This window comes from Lycium barbarum, chromosome 4, assembly GCF_019175385.1.
Source record: "Lycium barbarum isolate Lr01 chromosome 4, ASM1917538v2, whole genome shotgun sequence".
Lineage (NCBI taxonomy): Eukaryota > Viridiplantae > Streptophyta > Magnoliopsida > Solanales > Solanaceae > Lycium > Lycium barbarum.
Window position 1 is genome coordinate 106894723 of NC_083340.1, and position 22767 is coordinate 106917489.

A 22767-nucleotide genomic window follows, 5' to 3' on the forward strand; every position below is an offset into this window, starting at 1 on the left:
TATAGCCTTTACTTGTTTAATTAATCCTATTTAATTATGCTTGATGGTCTAAATTAATTAGCATCTCTTAAATTTTGTTATTTATTAAAATAGGTGTCAAAATCCTGCCCATATACATGTATATCACACGTATATATCTGTATATCTCAGGACCAGGTCCCATTCTCTTTTAAAATGGACCAGGCCCAGTCCAATTGGACCGACCCGACCCAAAATGTCGTTAAAGAGGGGTAAACCCCTCATACCTCTCATTCTCATCCAAACGACCCCTTACCCCTCTTTTCCCTCCCAAAGAAACCCTAGGTGCCGTCTACTTTCTCTTTCTCTCTCATCATTGTTAACGCCATTTTTGGCAAAGGTTCAGAGCTCTTTCACTTTGTCCAAGCCTGTGTGGCCTTAAAGAGCAAAGAAATTAATGCTTTTCAACCATTACCGCCACAAATCAATCAAAAAAGATGCTAGCGGTTTTATTTATTTGATTTTTCTTATTATTTCTGCAAAATCAAACGGTCAACACGGTGAAATTTTAATGGTTCTTGTTTGTTTCAATTTTGAATACCGTGTTCTGATTGGTTCTTGAAGAACCTTTTTGTATTGATTTTTGTTGGTTAAAATCCAACCCTTGATGCTTTATTTTCTCTCAATCTCGACCCTACAATATAAATATGTGAGGAGAAAATCTCACTTTTTGGATTTTTCCCACATCGATCAAACTAGGGTTTGGGATTTTGGGAGTTTCTATATAAAGGGCCCTAGTTACATCGTTTATGGGACCAAGAGATAGACTTTGGCATCTGAATACTTCACTTGCATACAAAAAGTTAAATACCTAGGGTTTCTAGCTTTAATTGCCTGAGACCTTTAATTTTCAGCTTAAGATTAAAGTTTTAAAGTTTGTTTCTTTATTTGTTTTTGTGTGGTTTCCTATGTCGTTCTGAGCATTTGGGGGAACAATTGGATTCTCCAAGTTCAAATCTCGACCAAGGCTGCACAAATAAGAGGTAATTCCCATCTCTTTTATTTTTTTTCTGCATTTCATTAGCTTTGTTCTGTGTTAGTCTAATATACTTCTTTCAAATGATTTGTATGCTATTTTTTGCTTAGTTCTATGTAGTTATAGATGTCCATGTGTTAGATTAGTCTGTTTTTGTTTTGATGTGTAAGCTTTATATGTATTAATTTAGTTGGTTACCAAGCATGTTAGATAGAGCAGCAATGCCCTTATTTTTTTTTTTTTTTAGCTAATCCTGTCTGGCCTGTTTAGGTTAGTCTAGTTCAATATGGTCAAAGTATGCTATATATGTTAATTTTTGGTTCTAATGGTATAATTAATATTGACTAAACATGCCTCATGTGATCCAGTCTTCCTAAATATAAAAGCATGAATACTTATGTGTAACTCTGTGTGAGCAAAGATGTTTATACACTGCCTTAGTCAAAATATTGACTGGTTATTCATGTATTATGTGTTATTTATAGTCTAAACTGCCTTAGTCAAGCATGGTGTTGTTGTTGACTCAATCTGTTAAGCATGTTCCCTTAAGCCTATTTAGTTTTAATTCATTTATGTCAAATATGTGTTGTGTTAGTTGACCATGATTGTATTATTGTCCTGTGTATGTTCCAATAATTTGGTTCACAACTATGATTTAAGATGCTCATGCCTATGATATGTTTAAATGAAATTTGTGTATGTTCTATTTCTCCTGAAACTTGATTGAGTGCACTGCCCTTTCTCTTAATACTACTTGACTCTATTTGATTAAAATCGTCGACTCAGCATGTTTTCTCTGGAATTTGCTCTTTGCTTGAGTAGTTTTGTGTGGAAAAAGTTGGTGTAGACAAGTGGTGTACAATCTAATATACACCTCAGTGTACATCACATGGTATATCTGGTTTGAGCACGGTATGTCATCTTCTGTTTCTTTGGATTGGTGTCTAAGTATTGGTTAAGTTTTGGGCTTACCTTCGTTACTGGGCCTCTCTTGTATGTACTAAAGATTAGACTTCTATTTGGGCCTCTGTTTTTATGTTGGGTCAAAACTGCCTATTTCTTATTTGATAAATTGCTTGGACTTTAAACCTGTTTTGTCTTGTTTAAGCCCAGATTTAATTCCTTGCAACTGTTCTATGTGTTGCTTTGGTTTGCTTATTTGAATCTATCTTAATTGCACAGTTTTACATTATTAAGTATTCATATTAGTTACTAATCCTTTTTTTTTTTTTTTTTTTGTGTTTACATGAATCTGTCCTGGGCCATCCGGGCCTCCCTTTCCTTGCATTAAATCTTGTTGGGCCAAAGGCCCAACACCACTTCTTCATCGAGTATGATATTTGTCATGCCCCAAAACCCACCCTAGACGTGACCGGCATCCGACGTCATGAATAACATCGGAAGAACCTAAACAACACGATAATAATACTTGAACCCGCCAGGTTCAACATTCGCCTCCAACGGTTCATAAAATAAATGTAACAAATCATGAATATATGAATTAAATCAGCGGAAGTCTTTATAATTTAAATAATTCACCTAAAACATGATAGTGTGCTCGAAAGATTTAAACGACAACTCATTTTCTACCCACATTCTAATGTATACTAAGGAGCCTCTAAGAATAAGGAATAAATGTCTAACCCATAGGGACGCAGCCCGGAAACTAGAATAAATAAAGGGAATTAAATAAATAGAGTGTCCCACGAATGAATGTGTGGGCTCACCAAATCAGGAGCAACAACAAGTCCTTCCTAAATGCCTGGAGTATCAAGAACCTGCTCTTCTCCGTTACCTAACATACCATCAAAAACAACAATGGTATGCCTGAGTACTTCGTACTTAGTGAGTGCCTCGGGGACAATAAGTAATAAGAAAATAGAGTACGTAATACATAAAGAAATTAGTCCTGAAAATCATGTGAACCCAATGTAAGAACAATTATTCAGCTTATGTATCTCAATAATAAGTATCAAAACCAATTATAAAGCCTCTTGTCGAGTTACAACTTCAAATATGCCTTTTAAATCAATTAAGATAGTCATCAACAATTCCATAAGAGAATAAGAATGTCACACATTCCAATACAGGCCCAAGAATCAAGCATACCGTGCATAGCACACCACATCGGAACATATAATTCTCGGTGGCTATCCTTCCTCCCGAATAGCTAGGCATAAATCACACCGGACTATGTAGTACGCAGTGGCTATCCTTCCTTCCGAATAGCTAGGCATAAATCATACTGGACTATGTAGTGCCCAGTGGCTATCCTTCCTCCCGAATAGCTAGGCATAAATCACACCCCGGGTAGCGAACCCAGTTGTGGCCACTCTTCCTCCCGAATGGCTAGGCATAAATCACACCCTAGGTAGTGAACCCAGCGGTGACCACTCTTCCTCCCGAATGGCTAGTCACTAACACACTAGGATCCATAGTGGCTACCCTTCCTCCCGAGTAGCTAGGCCAAACACAACAACAAACTTCATAGCATAGAAGCCGATTCACAATTTGTCTCAAAGTAGTCACACCATCAAATAGCATTAAAGCTCATTATGCCATTACAAAAATCCATAATTTCATAGATAATCATGAAAACGTTTTCACTTCTTTAAACAAGATTACTTTGTCATAGTTCCTGTTATATCCCGTGTTTTCGCATAATCGGAAATCGTGAAAATAATTAAGACTTGCATGTTGTAAGAAAATAATTGATTTTAGTTAAAATGTCTATGTTGTTTATGAAAATATTGGTGTGGAAATGTGGAGGAGGTCCAAGGGCAAAAATTGGAATTTCGGAAATTAGTTTCGGGAATTACAAAAACGAGATTTTACGAATTGGGCCAAGAAATATTTGATGAAAAATTGGAGCCCAAGTTCTAGGGGTGGCCGGCCAAAGGCTTGGCCCAAGCCCCATTTTAAGTGGTCATGTGATTATCACATGACCCTTAATCTAGTATATATCCATATCCCCTTTAGAATTTTCAAGAAAGCCAATCAAAACAAAAAAAATAATTGAAGAACACTTCCTTAGAGGCTCTCGGCCGAACCCCTTTTCCCAACAACAAAAATTTTTCTAGCCTTTTGTTTTGATCATAAAATCGTGTCCCTTTTGTAGTGGTAGCAAGTGCAAGACGCTCTTCAACGTGATACAATTTATTTGGCGAAAGGATCACATTTGCGACAAGTCGGATTTTCAAGAAAAGGTAAGGGTTTTGTCACTTTTGAGTTATGGAACTTGTATGAATGTTATAGTGACTAGAATTGCATGAAGATTATGGGATTTTGGTGTGTATATGCATGACGTGTGTGTGAGTGTGAAAGGTGTAGTGGCCGTGAGCTATGTGGTGTGGAAGGCAAGGTGAATTTGATTTTGTTTAGTTTGTTAGTTGCGTCGTTGTGACATTTATGACGTAAATGAATGTTTAATGAGTTGAATTGGCATTGAAAATGGTTGCGGGTTCTTATGGGAAAGTATATGATTTTTGTATATTCTTGTATAATTATGAAAGTAAGACTTTAAATGTGAATTACGGTTGTTGCTAATGAATGTGGGATGAAACAATGCGAGTTAGTATGTTTGTCGTAGTTGTTGACGTTTTGGACGCAATATGGAAAGTGACGAATCGTTTGAACTTAAGTATATTGCCCGGAACATTATTGGAATGTGTTTGAATAACTTTGAACGAGTAAATGAGTGTGTTAATGTGGATGTTAATTTGATATTGTGAGGTTTGGATGAAAGTTGTTAATTTGTGTAGAAAGGAAGAATGTTGACATTGGAGTGATTTTGCTATAATTTATGATGTTGTGATATTGTGGGTTGTTGTTGTTGATGTATATTGAGCCGAGCTAAGTCTCGGGGACGTTAGATATATAGGGGAAATGCTGCCGAAATTTCGGTAGACAAAAATGAAGTTAAGTGAATTCTTAAGCCTTACAATCCCTAATTGGTAACTTTGACCATTTGCAGATTCTGAGCAAAACGGGAACTGAGTTTTGGGCGAGCGTAAGTCGTATATAAGGTATGTAAGGCTCCCCACTCTGTCTTTTGGCATGTCTTAGTATGCTAGGTTGATATCGGAACCCCGGGAGCAATTCTGCTCCTCGAAATCCGATCTATAAAATGGCTACTATTCATTCAATTCAATTGAAGCCTAATGACCCTATTTTGGCTAGAAAGCAAGTAAGCGTCCGAAACTTATGCAAATGCAATCGGATTACTTCGAAATCTTTATGTATGATCCCATAGACACTAAATGTCCGTGATTCTCGTCCGCCACCTCGACTTGACCCGAGGTGGGCCCGCTAGTCCCGAGATGCCTTGTTTGTTCTATTAGGCTCTCTCTTTGTAAAAGTTTGACAAGGGACCTTTAACTGTGAAATCGTCTGTTATAAAATAATGTCTTGATTAACGTAATATGCTAAACTATGTGTTGGGTTATAAATACCATTTCGGGAGCACTTTTGTAAAATGAACTTCGTACTAACTAATTGTTCGACTATTTTTACTAAAGACTTGACTTATGATTTTATCAAGTTTTGAAAGGCTATTTTGATATACAAATTGCATTGTTTTCTCACGACTCCGCTCGTGCCCTTATTATGATTCGTTCACCGGTTCCCAGGTCGGTTATGATTCGTGCGTACTATGATAAATTCGGCCGTATGCTGTGTTACGGTTCCCGAGACCTCGCCATAGGGCCGGGTTCCGTTTGGTGATATGTTGTGATATGGCTGGTGATATGTTATGATGATATGTGTGCTCGGGGATGTACGGATATTTGAACCTTCTGGTGTTATGCTGTGTGTGGCACCAGTGTCGGAGTGGTGACCACGTTCCTGAGCTCTGCATGATTTTGTTTGCATTATGTATATATGATTTTGATATAGATTCTGATATACTGTTTAGTATTCCCCCTTTTATATCCTATTTATTTTCAGTTGTGGCTCATATTTCTGTACTCTATGCTTTACATACTCAGTACATCTTTCGTACTGACCCCCTTTCTTCGGGGGGCTGCGTTTCATGCCCGCAGGTACAGACACAGGTGATCCACCACTGTAGGCTCCACTTTCTGCTATTTCGGAGTACTCCCTTTGATTCGGAGTCCACTTTTGGTACATACATCTTATGCTATGTATATATATTTTTGTATATCTGACTATTTGGGTACGGCGGGGGCCCTGTCCCGTCATATGATTCTGTCGGTCTGTTTAGAGGTCTGTGGACATGTTTGTGGGTTAGGATCTTTCTGAATGGTTATGTGTATATGTTGTTTGGGCGATCCCATACGCCGAGGCGGCCGGTCCGCATATGTTTATACGTTGCTTTGTTAGCCCTGTGTGGCCTTTGTTGGTGTTTGTTGTGTACGGGGTTATTTTGGATAGTCTGTAAAACAAAGGAAACTCTGCCGAAATTTTTCTGGAAATCATCTAAATTTGTAAATGCAGCCTTGTCGGCTTCTTCTATTTACTTGAATGTATTGGATAGATGGGTCTGGGTGCCCAGGTAGGGTGCTAGTCGCGGCCCACGGGACTGGGTCGTGACAGTTCCTTTGTAAAATCATCAATATCAACAATTAACCATCATAACTAAGCATCTCTCATAGAGGAAAACATTCATAATATCTTATACATAGATAGGGTTTGTTACAATCTAGGTTTAATGTGGGCTCGTTCCCTCACGCACATTAACCATTAATCAAAGCATGTAATAGATTTCAAGAATGTAAAACCAATTCATCATATCATTCAAAACATGCTTTTATAAAGAATCAATCTTTCAAGAGAGTTTGTAAAAGAGACATATGAATTACCTTTATATTCAAAAAGGATTTTATTTTTAAAGAGACATACAAATCACCTTTATAGTCAAAAATGATTTTAAAAGAGACATACCTCAAATCCCACTCAAACGCACTTTCCAAGACTCAATAATCCACTACAATGGTTTTAGATGACAATGATTAGAACTTGAATAGTTTCTTGAAGTTTTCTTGGAATTTCGAAAACTAGGGTTTTTCGCAGGCCTTAAATCTTGTTCTTGAAGCTTATGGAAATCATTGGTGGATCCTAACCTCTTTGTTTATTCTATACTAGTTCAAACAACAATAATAATCTCATAAAACCAAGAGTCTTACCTTTTGATGGAATCCCACGCGCCTCTCTTCTTCCTCTTCTTGAATATACAAGAACTTAGGGTTTTCGAGAGATGATTTGCTATCAAGAGGGGATGGATATGGTGTGGGAATGATCAATATTTAGTGAGAACTCACCTTAGGGTTAGACAGACTTTTCTATGGTTCTTTTCCTCAGAAATATTTATTTGAAATGAAGTGGGAAATAAGACAACGAAGTAGGACTTAAAGAAATTCGGAATCAGAAAATAATTCCCGATTCGTGCTGAGTCCGCGTCGCGGGTTCAGCACCTGATCATGTTTTTATTTTGGTCCACAACTAAGTTCTTCCATGCTGGGTCCGCGACGCGGGCCCAACACATTGTTTTTTCTTTTTCGACAATTGACCTTCACTCAGTAAAACGATCATAACATTTTGTACTAAACTTTCATTGGGCTGGGCGACCTACCATTGGAAAGCTATTTCAAAGTTCTAAACTTTCGTCAAGGAATTTTTTCCAAATTCGCAACACATTTTCATGAAAATCGCCCAGAAACAGGCCTACCAAAACTTAGGCAAATTTAAGAGCCCTTAAGAAATTCAATTGTTGGTTTCGCTTCAAAACGACCATCTACCACCCGAATTCATCAAGAATGGATTCATATAGGTATAATATTATCTTAACACAGATTTTTATACATTTACACCTAACTCAAATTTACGGGATGTTACAATATTAAGAATGAAAGGGAAGCCAATATGTTGAAGGCCCAATCATGGGTGAGAATGATGAAGGCCCAACTATGAGTGAAAATATTAACTAGTGGGCTTAGGTAGGCCTACCAGCCTAAACTTCCTCTTTTATTCATTATGTGCAAAATTGTATTTGTAAAAACATTGTGAATTATTGGAACCCCTTATGTATGTTAGAACTTAGGAAACACCTAGTAATTTAGGTACGCCGCCAAAAATGATTTTTTTTTTTAAATATTGTGGCTAATTGCAAAAGTAAAAGATAATATTTTTGGTTAAACTCAAAGTTAGATCAAAAAAGTAAAAAATGATTCTTCAAATTAACAACTGATGAATTTTGGACTGTAAACCCATGATGAAACAATAATTTCCTAATAAGTGCTACTTTTAAAGTTAAAACTAAGCCTAAAAATGAATTGAGAATTCTTTCTCTCTATGTACCAAAGATAATTTTCCGGAACTGAAATGGACTTATTGAACAAAACAACTTGGACATTTTCATGGGACGGATCTGTGGGCTTGGAAAATTTTGGAATATTGGACCAAGAATGTTTTGGACCTGAAGCCCCTTGATTTTGATGGACTAAATTGAGCTGAAATCTAATAGGCTAAGCTTGAGAGTATGATGGAATCTGGACTTGGAATATTATTAACCTATGAGCTTCAAATAATGAAATTGGACTTAGACTTAAAATACTTGTGATCTTTGTATATATATAAGTATAAAAACCGGAGGTATACTCCATATTTTGTATATATACGTATAATAAAACCCGTAAGAACTAAACTCATTTTATTAGGACTAGAATAGTAGTGACTCTACTCGGGAGAAATCCCAGGCGTGTCCTAGTCTGGAAATAAAGTGCGTTGAACACTTGCATGGACATTTAAATCCAAAACCCTTTTTATAAGGGGACTTTTTTGCCAAAATTTTCTTAAGCTTATGATATGAAAAAGTGACATTTTGCAGAAACTTAAACCATTTTAAGCAAATAATTACAAAAATCCATACATTGAATCTCGGAGGTCAACCGTATTATATGGATCTTTAATACTAGGGTGCGTAAAACCTTCCCTAGGGGATCACCAGAACCCTTACCTCGAACTTTGGTCTAAAAGATATTTTCTTTTGTTTGAAAAACTCTTTTAACCTGATTTTCCTAGTTTTCCTTAAATAAATTAGGTGACCACTCTAAAATACTAAAATCCAATTAGAGCGCCAATAACCTCATAGTAGCTTTTATGCGTCTGCGTAAAAAGAGAATCGTAACAGATGTTAACTCTACTGGGAATTTTCTAGGTTCTAACCTTAAGGGTTTCAATATAATGTGATTTTAATTGTATTATTTGCTTATGTGTTTAGAATTCCGTCATTTTGAACTATCATGCATTCATATCATAAACTTTGTCACTCTTGGAAAAAAGCATGGTTTCAAAGGGGACACGCGGGATCGCGGTCTAGCCTTCACTAAAAACCCGAAACCCCCTTTCTTTGAAACGTATTGAATGTTAAGTTAGTGTGCGGTCACCTAATGGTCGACAACAGTTCACCCCGAGTAGTCCGCTCGGGTCCAAGGTCAATTTGAAAAGCCCACTCTTGCATATGCGTAGGTTAGAGCCAAGCCAAATCCAAATATGAACTAGACCGGTTGGTTTGGATATTTTAGACGTATCCAAACCTAATAGGAAGACTACCCCATGTCAAGTACGGTTTGTGACCCAAAAAACACCGCATCTCATATTATGTGCTATTTGCAAACATGTAATGTGCCTATGAATGGAACCATTTCTTAGTGGTGGGGGGAGAGGGGGGGGGGGATTAACCTTGAATTCTGTTTTGTAGATGTCAATCAACTTGAATTTTGACATGGTTTTAACTACACCAGAGTTGTTGCGTTTTTGGTGGGGCCAAATGTCCCCAGATGAGAAAAAGGGGATTTCATGCCATTTAGGAAATCTGACATCCATTATAACAATGATGGGTTGCAAGGAATTAATAGAAGTAATTATTAGGTTTTGGGACAGAGATAGGATGGTTTTCTGATTTGGGGACGACGTCGAGATGACTCCTACCTTAAAGGAGTACAGGGATGTGTTGACTAGCGTAGGCTAGGGATTGAAAAGAAGAAAGAAACCCGACCAAAATGCCTTAATCCCAAAAAAATCCACCAACTCCCAAATATGCAAAATGCTTTCCTTAAACTACGCCAATTGGGCCCATGGTCCAACCATACCCTTTAGAGAGTTCTACAAAAGGTTTGAAAGCCCAAGTGGATTTCTGGAACATCGTGGGGAGTTCAAGACTTATGCCGAATGGATGGCCACCAGACCTTTAGCTTTCACTATTTATTTTGTGGGAACCATGGTTTTTCCAAAAGATTGGTCAAGAGTGTCACGACCCCACTAGAGGCTATGACGGGTACCCAATACTAATACACCGAGCACCTCTAGTCTAACATTCCATTCTCGCTACTAGGTGGGCCACGCGAATAACGTATGTATATTCGACTCACTCCAGTCATCAATGGAAACATTCATAAGCTTATGTCAACAAGTCTTACAAAAATATTTTACAACACTAATAACTGATAAAGTCAAGGAACATCTAACCACATATGTTTGTCTACGAGCCTCTAAATAAGATACATAAATCCACAGGGACGAGGCAGGATTTCGCCATGCAAAAATATATACATAAGGAGTAGTACCAATAAGCTGGAGCTCCGGAACAACTGGAGCTCTTCCAAGATGCCGCTGATGGAGCCCTTAGAGATCAGACGCGTCTACCTGTTTACCTGCGGGCATGAATGCAGCGTCTACAAGAAGGTACGTTAGTACGAACAGAGTACTGAGTATGTAAGGCATGAGCAATAATATAATATGACGCATGGAGTATATCGTGAGCTAGAAGGGTAACCTGTACATCTGAGTGCCTCTTAAGGCGGATACCATGCATGCTTAGCTTTTCATAAAAAGTTTCTCATCCATATGTATCATAATAGTGCTGCGGAACGTGCAGCCCGATCCATATATATATATATATATATATATATATATATATATATATATATATACTGTTGCTGCGGAACGTGCAGCCCGATCCATATATATATAATAGTGCCGAGGAACGAATGACCCGATCCATTTAACCATTCATCCCGCGTCCGGGATGATATCATAATATACCCACTGATTAGGTGGCTATGCATATATAATGCCTCACCTTTTCCCATAACCACACACACATAGATATATATATATATATATATAATGTTGCTGGGGAACGTGCAGCCCGATCCATATATATATAATAGTGCCGACGAACAAATGGCCCTATCCATATAACCCACGTCCGGGCATCCCGCATCCGGGACGATTTCATAATATACCAACTGATCAGGTGGCTATGCATATATAACGCCTCAGCTTTTCCCATAACCCCATATATATGTGTGTATGTGTGTGCGAATATATATATATAAAAGATAAGTGGCATGCATGAGAGCCCAAATAAAATCTATGGAACAATTATCATGGCTATATCTCACATTGAAGGAATAATTATTATAAGGTAAAATCAATAACAATGAATAAAATCGAGAAAATCATGAAATAACTCAACATTCTCATAATAACATTGAAATCATAAGCTTGGAACCTCTAAACTTAAATCATCATTGTCATTGTAATCATCATAGAAACATTCGCATCTTTAACATCATGAGAAGCTTTAAGAATCATGAACTTCTAGCTTTTGAAAACAAGGAAGTTATTGAAACATTTATGGAATCATAATGTAGGAATCATGCCTTTAAAAGAAAGGGGCGAGCCTTAACATACCTGTCCGGCCTCCAACTACTACGCTTATTCGTCCGAATTTGTAAGTCTACATTTAAGAGGATGCACACTATCATTAGACTCATTGTAGTATACTTGCCCTAAGGTTTCAAATTATGCTATTCTATATACTGCCGAAAATCGGGCAGCATCTCCCGACTTTATGTGCCTAGCCCGAAATCATAATCCAGCAACCAACAACAATACCAATAAAACCAACATCAACCACAATATTATCAATACCAATAGGCTCCATAAAACATCCCACACGATGTTTTCCAAATTTCTCAACCAACCATAACAACATCCATAATACCAAAATCAAAGGATTATATTCGATCTAATCTCAAATTAATCCATAATTCTCTTTCGAACTCATCTCATGGCCATCAACTTCAATTCAACTCTTTATGATTTTTATCCTATGATTCTTTCCTCTCGAAGAATTGCTAAGCCTTTACATCATCTTGATCATGTAAATAATAGGAAGAACATACCTTATTGTGGAAGAAATTCACTCTATTCACCCCTTTCCAAGATCAAGTTCATCACCACCTTGAAGAGAAACAAGAACAATTATCTTCCATAAATTTTCCTTGACGTTTTGATGTCTTTTGATGATATGGAAAGGTTTTGGAAGATTATGGAAGGTTAGGAAGGATTATGGAGAGTTATAGAATGTTATGGAAGTTGATGGAAAGTGATGGAAAATTATAGAACTCTCAAGAAGTGTGGAGGATGAGAGAATGGTGAAAATTGATGGGTTAGAGGGGTATTTATAGGTGTGTGTTGGGACGGGTTATTGTATCACCCGGGTACTTTAGAACCCGGTTACTGTAGCAGCGTTTTCCTGCTCCGTCTGCCTAACTTGTAACGTCCATAATTCTCTATTCCGATGTCGTGTCGACGAGCGGTTTGTTGCGTTGGAAACTAGACTCGACAAACTTCATTTTAGGCTTTTGAAAGACCTTAAAACTCCTAATTACTATGAGATATACCCCTCCAAAGTTGACCAAAAATTCTGTCAACCTTTTCCAAATTTTCAACAAATTTATTTTCTTCAATTTGCTTGATTCTGAAACCTTTAGATACTTGCTTAACATTTTTTAAGAGTATTCATTAGCCTTATAAGGGTTCCATGACCTCTCCAAGCTTACGTTAGTTTTCACAATGCAAACGACGCAATTTGTTTTCGAGGTGTAACATTCTCCCCTCCCCCCCTAGAAACATTCATCCTCGAATGTTAAAACCTTCAGGAATTCTACGAAAATTTTGCCAGAGTTTCCCCTGTAATTGTACCACTACTGTCCTATCGCAACAACCCAAAATATACAATGCCTTACCGGGCATCAACATCTATATTTGTACTGGCCACACACGGCCAAGGGATCCTTTTAAATGAGTGTTACGTACCAGAGAGTACTGATGGCTCTGTCTGCACGTCTTCTAAGGGTTGAAATAAATGCGAGTATCTAGATTTTATGTCCTCCTCAGCTTCCCAAGTCATTTCTTCTCTGTTATTATTCCTCAACAGGACTTTAACTGAGGCTATATCTTTATTTTTAATCCTTCAGACTTGCCTATCCAGAATGGAAATGGGTACTTCCTCAAAAGACAACTTCTCAATGACTTGTACATCGTCTATAGGCACAATCCTGGAAGGATCTCCAACACACTTGCGCAGCATGGACACGTGAAACACTCGGTGGATAGATTCTAACTCTGAAGGCCGATCTAACTCATAAGCTAGTTGGCCTACCATGCGCGCAATCTTATAGGGTCCAATATACCGGGGACTAAGCTTCCCTTTTTTTCCTAATCTCATCACGCCTTTCATCGGTGACACTTTCAAGAATACCCAATCATTAACTTTGAATTCCAACTTTCGTTGATGATTATCCGCATAGGATTTCTGACGTCTTTGAGCTGTCAGTAGTCGATCTTGAATAAGCTTAACCTTCTCTACCACTTGTTGGATTAGATCTAGGCCCGCTAACTTGGTCTCTCCCACTTCGAACCATCCAATAGGCGATCTACACTTCCTCCCCTACAGAGCTTCATATGGGGCCATCTGGATACTAGAGTGATAGCTATTGTTGTACGTAAATTCAATAAGTGGCAAGTGATCATCCCAATTGCCTCCAAAATCTAGCATGCATGCTCTCAGCATATCTTCAAGGGTTTGGATAGTGTGCTCAGCTTGTCCGTCAGTCTATGGATGGAACGCTGTACTATGTCTCACCTGCGTTCCCAAAACTTCTTGGAAAAATATCCAGAAATTAGCTGTAAATTGTGCTCTTCTATCAGTAATAATGCACACTGGAACACCGTGAAGTCGCACTATCTCTTTGATATATAACTTTGCATAATATTCTGCTAAATAAGTCGTTCTGACTAGCAGAAAATAGGCTGACTTCGTGAGTCTATCCACTATCACCCATATAGAATCATACTTATGCCGGGAATGAGGTAGCCTGTAATGAAGTCCATATTAATCGCCTCCCATTTTCAAGTTGGAATCTCCATAGCTTGCAGCAATCCTCCGGGCTTCTAATGCTCCATCTTGACCTGTTGGCAATTAGAACACTGGGCTACGAATTCCGTTGTATCCTTCTTCATTCCATCCCACCGATATATGGACTTAAGATCATGGTACATCTTTGTCGCTCCTGGATGGACAAAATAACGAGAATAGTGAGCTTTTTCCAAGATCTGTCGACATAGCCCTGCAACATCAAGAACACATAATCTTCCTCAATACCTGAGGACTCCATCCGCAGGAAAGTCAAATTGTGAGTTCTCCTTCTGGGAAAGCACATCTCTATAATGAACTAGCACAGGGTCTTCATATTGGCGCTTCTTTACTTCCTCCATTACGGATGAAACAGCCAAGTCCTGAACAGTGACTCCCGCACTGCCCGAATCCTTTAAGCGAACTCCTAGGCTGGCTAGCCATTAAAGTTCCCGAGCTAGCTCCATTTTCTCTAGTTGAACATTACTCAAAATACCCATGGATTTGCGGCTAAGAGTATCAGCTACCACATTCGCCTTTCCCGGTGGTATAAAATGCTCACATCATAATCTTTCAATAGCTCCAACCATCGCCGTTGCCACAAATTTAATTCTTTCTGTTTGAAAATATATTGGAGGCTCTTATGATCTGTATAAATATCCACATGAACACCATATAAATAATGCCTCCATATCCTTAGCGCATGAATAAGTGCAGCCAACTCTAGGTCGTGGGTCGGATAATTCTTCTCGTGTTTCCGCAATTGCCTTGAGGCATAGGCAATAACTTTCCCATGTTGCATCAATACGCAGCCTAGTCCAACACCTGAAGCATCACAATAAATAACGTAGCCCTCCGATCCTCAGGAAGTGTCAGGACTGGGGCCGAAGTCAACCTATTCTTCAGCTCCTGGAAGCTACGCTCACATGCGTCTGTCCACTGGAATTTAGCCGATTTCGGGGTCAACTTCATCAGTGGTGCAGTGATAGAAGAAAATCCTTCTACAAATCTCCTATAGTAATCGGCCAACCCCAGGAAACTACAGGCCTCCCTAGGAGTTGTTGGCCTTGGCCAATTCTTCACAGCTTCAATCTTCTGGGTGTCTACTCGAATACCATCAGCTGTGATAATATGACCCAGAAAAGTTACAGAATTCAGCCAAAACTCACATTTTGAAAATTTGGCATATAACTCCCATGCTCGAAGAATTCCAAGAACGATACGTAGATGATCTTCGTGCTCTGCCTCTGATTGAGAGTACACCAGAATACCATCAATGAACACAATTACAAATAGATCCAAGAAAGGCCTGAACACATTATTTATCAAATTCATGAATACCGCTGGAGCTTTAGTCAACCCAAATGACATCACTCAAAACTTATAATGGTCATATCTGGTTCGGAAGGCTATTTTTGGGATATCCTGTTCCTTAAACCTCACTTGGTGGTATCCGGATCTCAGATCTATTTTTAAGAACAACTTGGCTCTCTGCAACTGATCGAATAAATCGTCAATCCTTGGAAGTGGGTATTTGTTCTTTATCGTCACCTTGTTCCGTTGTCTATAGTCAATACACATACGTAAAGAACCATCCTTCTTCCTTACGTACAACATAGGCACTCCCCATGGCGATGAACTGGGTCTAATGAAGTCTTTTTCAAGCAAATCCTTCAATTGTGCCTTTAACTCCTTTAATGCTCCAGGGGCCATTCGATAAGGAGGAATAAATATGGGCTTAGTATCCGGCAACACATCAATAGTAACCTTAATCTCCCATTCTGGTGGAAGACCTGGAAGCTCATCTGGAAATACGTTCGAAAACTCATTTACCGTTGGGATAGATTGAAGAGTCGGCGGTTTTGCTTCTGTGCCTTGAACTTGGACCAAATGATAGATATAGCCTTTGGCAATCATCTTTCTCGCTTTGAGGTAGGAAATAAACCGACCTCTCGGAGACGCCCCATTGCCATTCCATTCTAACACTGGTTTTCCTGGGAACTGGAATCGAACCACCTTCGTTCTACAATCAATGTTAGTGTAACAGGAGGCTAGCCAATCCCTACCCATAATAACGTCAAAATCTAACATCTCCAACTCATGTAGGTCAGCAGTAGTATGACGATCACAAACTAAAATCACACAATCCCTATATACACACCTGGCTACTACTGGTCTCCTACAGGTGTAGCTACCTCAAAAGGTTTGATTGGCTCCGGTTACATCCCAATATGGTTAGCAACATAAGCAGTAATATATGACAGAGTAGAACCTGGATCAATCAATGCATACACGTTATAAGAGAATACAAATAATATACCTGTAATAACATCTGAGGAAGATTCAAGATCCTGCCGTTCCGCCAGTACATATATACGGTTCTGAGGGCCGCTTGAACTGGACGCTCCTCCCCTGCCTCTGCCACGGCCTGATGGAGTCTGGGAAGTGTGTCCAAGAGGGTGCATAGACGATGATGAACCAATTTTTGATCCGACGGGATGAGCCTTGTCTCCGTCGTTCCTCAATGGATAATCGCGCATCAAATGACCAACCTGACCAAAGGCATAACAAGCACCGGAACCTAAGCGACACTGTCCAGAATGTGTCTTGCCACACTGAGTACACCGTGGTAGGCGTGGTCTCGTCCAGCTAGAATCGCCTCTATACTGGGACCCTAAAACGCTAGAACTCTGGCCTGGTCCTGAATAGATAGGCTTGAATACATGGAATATTGCTTCCTATGCCCTCCTCTGTACTCACTGCCAACACCAAAAGATCCGGCCCTTTTTTTGTGCCCTCTGTTAGCATCACGTTCACCTCTCTGCGGCTACTGCTGTTCCTCCAGATTTTAGGTATGGGCCTGAATACGAGCGATATCCATCCTATCCTGGAAAGAGGCCGTCAAGCATTCCTTAACCAAATATGACCCCAACCCACTCACGAATCGATGCACACGGTTTCCTATGTTAGCTACCATGGCTGGAGCATACCTGGCTAAAGAATTAAAGCGGAGACTATAATCCCGGGCACTCATATTCCCCTGCTTGATATTTAAGAACTTATCGGCTCGAGCCCGGCAAACCTCCGGTGGTAGATAATGTTGTAGAAAGGCGTCCACGAACTCTTGCCAAACTAGGGGAGGTGCATTTTCTCCTCGTGAAGATAACCAAGCATTATACCACTGGACGGCCACATCCCGAAACCTATAGGAAGCTAATTCCACTGATTTAGTATCAGAAGCATGCATTAGTCTCAATGTCCTCAGCATCTCATCTATAAAGCCTTGTGGGTCTTCATTCGGTTTCGACCCGTAGAATTCTGGAGGATTCAGACTAATAAAATCATGGGCTCTTGCACTCACCGCTATATCACCTTGGCCCGCGCCTTGCCACTATGCTTGAGCGGCAACCAACTGGGTCAGCAACTAAATAACTTTTGTCATCTGCTGGCCCGGAGTTTCTGGCGGCGGCACTGGAGGTGCTGGAGCTGGAACTGAAGCTCTTTCCTGCTTCTTTGGCACTGGTGGGGTATGAGAGGTTCGAGATGGAACCTCGTTATAGGATTCACCCTCTTCTACCTCCGCCGGTGGCTCCAGTTCAATTCTTCTTTCAGCCACCGTTTTGCCCTTCTGGGTTGCTGTAGCTTTCCTTTTCACAAGCATTACTGAAATCATAACACATGATTAGGAAAGGGGGAGAGCCTGATAACATGGCTGTATCGCACGATCTAAGATAAGAAAGAAGCTCAATTATTCCTAAATTCCCCGCAGCCTCCTACTTATAAGTGTGGCGTGCTTCACACCCATAAATAGGACTCTACCGGACACGGTTCGCAGACATGCCCTAGGACGAACTGCTCTGATACCACTTTGTCACGACCCCACTAGAGGCCATGACGGGTACCCAGTACTAATATATCGAGCACCTCTGGTCTAACATTTCTTTCTCACTACTTGGTGGGACAGACAAATAACGTATGTATATCCGACTCAATCCAGTCACCAATGGCAACATTCATAAGCTTATGTCAACAAGTCTTACTAAAATATTTTACAACACTAATAACTGATAAAGTCAAGGAACATCTAACCACATATGTTTGTCTACGAGCCTTTAAATAAGATACATAAATCCACAGGGACGAGACAGAACTTCACTATGCCCAAATATATACATAAGGAGTAGTACCAATAAGTTGGAGCTCCAAAACAACTGGAGCTCTTCCAAGAAGCCGCTGATGATGCCCCTAGAGATCAGACGCGTCTACCTGTTTACCTGCGGGAAGCGTCCACAAGAAGGGACATCAGTACGAACAGAGTATTGAGTATGTAAGGCATGAGCAATAATATAATAAGACACAAGGAGCATATCATGAGATAGAAGGGTAACCTCTACATCTGAGTGCCTCTTAAGGAAGATGCCATGCATGCGTAGCTTTTCATAAAATCTTTCTCATACATATGTATAATAATAGTGTTACGGAACGTGCAGCCCGATATATATATATATATATATATATATATATATATATATATGGTAACCTCCGATTTATATTATGGAACAATCATCATCGCTATATCTCCCCTTGAAGGAACAATTATTATAAGGTAAGATCAACAACAATGAATAAAATCGAGAAGATCATGAAATAACTCAAGATTCTCATAATAACATTGAAATCATAAACTTGGAACCTTTAAACTTAAAATCATCATTATCATTGTAATCATCATAGAAACATTCTCATCTTTAACATCATGAGAAGCTTTAAGAATCATGAACTTCTAGCTTTTGAAAACAAGGAAGTTATTGAAACATTTATGGAATCATAATGTAGGAATCATGCCTTTGAAAGAAAGGGGCGAGCCTTAACATACCTGTCCGGCCTCCAACTACTACACTTATTCGTCCAAACTTGTAAGTCTACATTTAAGAGGATGCACACTATCGTTAGACTCATTGTAGTATACTTGCCCTAAGGTTTCAAATTATGCTATTCTATATACTGGCGAAAATCGGGCAGCATCTCCCCAGTTTATGTGCCTAGCCCGAAATCATAAGCCAGCAACCAACAACAATAACAATAAAACCAACATCAACCACAATATTATCAATACCAATAGGCTCCATAAAACATCCCACACGATGTTTTCCAAATTTCTCAACCAACCATAACAACATCCATAATACCAAAATCAAAGAATTATATTCGATTTAATCTCAAATTAATCCATAATTCTCTTTCAAACTCATCTCATGGCCATCAACTTCAATTCAACTCTTTATGATTTTTATCCTACGATTATTTCCTCTCGAAGAATTGCTAAGACTTTACATCATCTTGATCATGTAAATAATAGGAAGAACATACCTTATTGTGGAAGAACTTCACTCTGTTCACCCCTTTCCAAGATCAAGTTAATCACCACCTTGAAGAGAAACAAGAACAATTATCTTCCACAAATTTTCCTTGAGGTTTTGATATCTTTTGATGATATGGAAAGGTTTTGGAAGATTATGGAAGGTTAGGAAGGATTATGGAGTATTATGGAAAATTATGGAGAGTTATGGAATGTTATGGAAGTTGATGGAAAGTGATGGAAAATTATAGAACTCTCAAGAAGTGTGGGGGATGAGAGAATGGTGAAAATTGATGAAAATTAATAGGTTAGAGGGGTATTTCTAGGTGTGTGTTGAGTCGGGTTACTGTAGCACCCGGGTACTGTAGCAACCGGTTACAGTAGTAACATCTTCTTGCTCCGTCCGCCTAACTTGTAACGTCCATAATGTTCTACTCTGATGTCACATCGATGAACGGTTTATTGCATTGGAAACTAGGCTCAACGAACTTCATTTTAGGATTTTAAAACACCTTAAAACTCCTAATATACTAAGAGATATACCCCTCCAAATTTGACCCAAAATTCTGTCAAATTTTTCCAAATTTTCGACAAATTTATTGTCTTTGCTTTGCTTGATCCCGGAACCTTTAGATACTTGCTTAACACTTGTTAAGAGTATTCATTAGCCTTATAAGGGTTCCATGACGTTTCCGAGCTTACTTTAGTTTAGTTACAGCGCAAACGACGTAATTTTTTTTCGAGGTGTAGCAATTAGCCATAGACACCCGAGTCATTTCAGTCACCCATGCCATTCTCTACGGCATAACCCAACAAGAAGAAACTAAGTACTTTGACCTAACCCCAATCATCCTAGCTGACTTGTACCAAGCCTTGAGCCTCTGCTGAAACCATTACAAATACTTCAAAGGTTGTAACTTACTTCTACAATGGTGTATCCTTAAGCATATGATCAAAGTTAGGGGTGAAGAGCACCTAAGTAAGCCAGCCAAAAGGAATGGCCTCCGGGATGTTTTCCCGACCTTTGGGGAGCAAAACAAACAGAGTTGGTCATTCACCTTTTCCAAGTTGAAAGAAGAAAGCGTTCAATGTATGTTCCACAACTTCGTGTCCGATAAAGTTGTGGTTTAGGGAATCCGAGGGATTCGCGCTTACGCGCCTGCTAGGGTTTTGAGACAATTTAGAAGGATTCAGGTCGTACCTCAGGCCGGAGGCATGGGAGATTTTATCATTGACTATGACATCGATAGACTTCCGAGGGATTGGGATTGTATACGAGAATGGAAGGGTCGTATGATTTAGGGTCCTGATACCTAAGTCAAAGATAGGTTTCGTTCAGGTTGTGTTGTGGAGTATAAAGATTGGTTGAGGGTTGACTTACAAGGTACACTTCCTCCCAGACCTATTCTCTACAGTTGTATGCAAGACAAGGATTCACAAGCCGATATTCAAGCCCAATTGGTTCAGAGAAGAGCTAACGAAAGAGATGCCAAGTATTTGGAGAAAATTAAGCATGACAAAGCCGTCATAGAGAGTCTGAGACATGAGTTGGAGCTTACTAAAGACTGTTTGGTTGAGCTATATGATCGGATGAAGAAGACTTTAGATGACGTTTCTCCACTGACTTTCACACAGAAGGTGTCACACCCCGATCTTACTAGGGTGTGATGGGCACCCGACCCCATACTCGGAGCCGAGCGAACCCGCTGATTCTTATTACACACATGGTCTCCTTGAACTCTTAAATCAAATATAATGAAACACATAGTAAAGCTTTCAAAATCTTTCTTTTCATCGTACTCAATTCAAATAAATTCTATCGTCACATGAAACTTGTAACATGAAACACAATAACGCATCGGCTGGTGGAGCCGCTTACAATACCGACATTCTATACCCACGACTCTGTCTGCAAAGTTTCTAGCTTCGAACAAGACATCATAGCATAATACTCTGACCCGGTAACTCTCCAGGAGCAAATGGAGCTTGCCAACTTCGCTGGAACATCTTCTATAATGGCTTCTACTCATCTGGGTGTACCTGCGCGGCATGAAACGCAGCCCCCGAAGAAAGGGGGTCAGTACGAGCAATGTACTGAGTATGTAAGGCCTGAATAGTAACCTAGTAAGAGATGTAATTATGAATAATAACAGAATGGAGATATAGAGCACATCATGGGGTAAAAGAGTAACCTGTACATCTGAATGCCTTTTAGGCGGGTACCATGCATGCTTAGTGCTGCGGAACGTGCAGCCCGATCCATATATATACATATCATATTTTACTTTCTTTGAAAACATTTCTTTTTCATATATATATAAAATAGAACATATCATATTGCCGAGGCGTCGGCTCCGATCCATTTAGCCACATATATCCCGCCTCTGGGACGATATTAACCGATGTGGGATTTTCCTGAACCAATGTGGATTTGCCTAAACCAATGTGGTATTCGCCTAAACCAATGTCGGATTCGCCTAAGGCAAGCCTTACACTCACCCCCCTTTGGGACTCAGCGTTCTTGATAAAGTTTGCCCCACCACTGGGTTTGCCCCACCATTGGCTTTGCCCCACCACAGGGTTTGCCCCACCACCGGCTCCGATACCAACTGATCAGGTGGCAATGCGTCTATAGCGCCTCACCTTTCCCCTTACCCATTATACATATACATATATCATGTTCATGTAGCATATACATATATCATATATATATATCATGTAAGCAGCATGCAGGAGAGCCCAAAGAATGTTATGCCTCTATCGGAGGGATGTAAGGTCAGTAACCTCCGAATATATTATGGAAGACTCGATGGACAAGTATACTTACCGATACCTGAAGGCTCAGAAACAAGTTTCGGGTCAATCCGATTTAGTATAAGAAAGTTATGAGCGTTTGAAGTACAAAACCTTCCATGAACGTTTCAGAAGCTATTTTTGGAAAATCAAAGCAATAATCATATCAAGTACCTTTCGAATATCGCTATGAATCAAATCAACATAGAACTTTTGGAACCACACACTTGTATCAAGACATAGCAAAATAGTTCTTCGGAAATCAAGAACATTAGCCATCCTAGTGGCTCTAAGAATAGGAATTTCTTTGAAATCATACATATACTTTGTCATGTTGGTTTCACAAAGATCATGCAAAAAGAAAGAAAGGGTAAGCCTTACATACCTGTTCCACGTCCT

General features: G+C 39.4%; 1 long non-coding RNA gene across 1 annotated transcript; it reads left to right on the top strand.

The window, feature by feature from the left end:
• The first annotated feature begins 308 nt into the window (after window positions 1–308).
• Window positions 309–5022, top strand: LOC132638499 (uncharacterized). The gene is made up of 3 exons (XR_009581770.1): window positions 309–1001; window positions 4113–4200; window positions 4968–5022. It is a non-coding gene; the product is annotated as an uncharacterized LOC132638499 (long non-coding RNA).
• Window positions 5023–22767: the final 17745 nt, after the last annotated feature.